General features: G+C 29.1%; 1 protein-coding gene across 3 annotated transcripts in view; it reads left to right on the top strand.

Annotated features, from left to right (window-relative positions):
* Positions 1-206, top strand: part of LOC100167842 (phosphatidylinositol 4-phosphate 5-kinase type-1 alpha) — a 13748-nt gene that overhangs the window by 8681 nt on the left and 4861 nt on the right. The gene's annotated exons all lie outside the window — the stretch shown is intronic.

A 206-nucleotide genomic window follows, 5' to 3' on the forward strand; every position in this document is an offset into this window, starting at 1 on the left:
AGATGTTTATTATGATATTACGTTGCGAGTCAGAATGCGCGAATTAATGGTACAAAATGGTTTCATGTGTATAGTATTTTCAAAGCTTGGTAGAGGGTAATATACTGAATAATGAAAAAGCACAAAAACTACCATACATTAACTCTTTTATTGTTAAAAAATATTAATCGTTGTGTTGTATTGTGTACTTGAAAGCTCATGTTAAA

The sequence above is a fragment of the Acyrthosiphon pisum genome, chromosome A2 (genome assembly GCF_005508785.2).
Source record: "Acyrthosiphon pisum isolate AL4f chromosome A2, pea_aphid_22Mar2018_4r6ur, whole genome shotgun sequence".
NCBI classification, from domain to species: Eukaryota; Metazoa; Arthropoda; class Insecta; order Hemiptera; family Aphididae; genus Acyrthosiphon; species Acyrthosiphon pisum.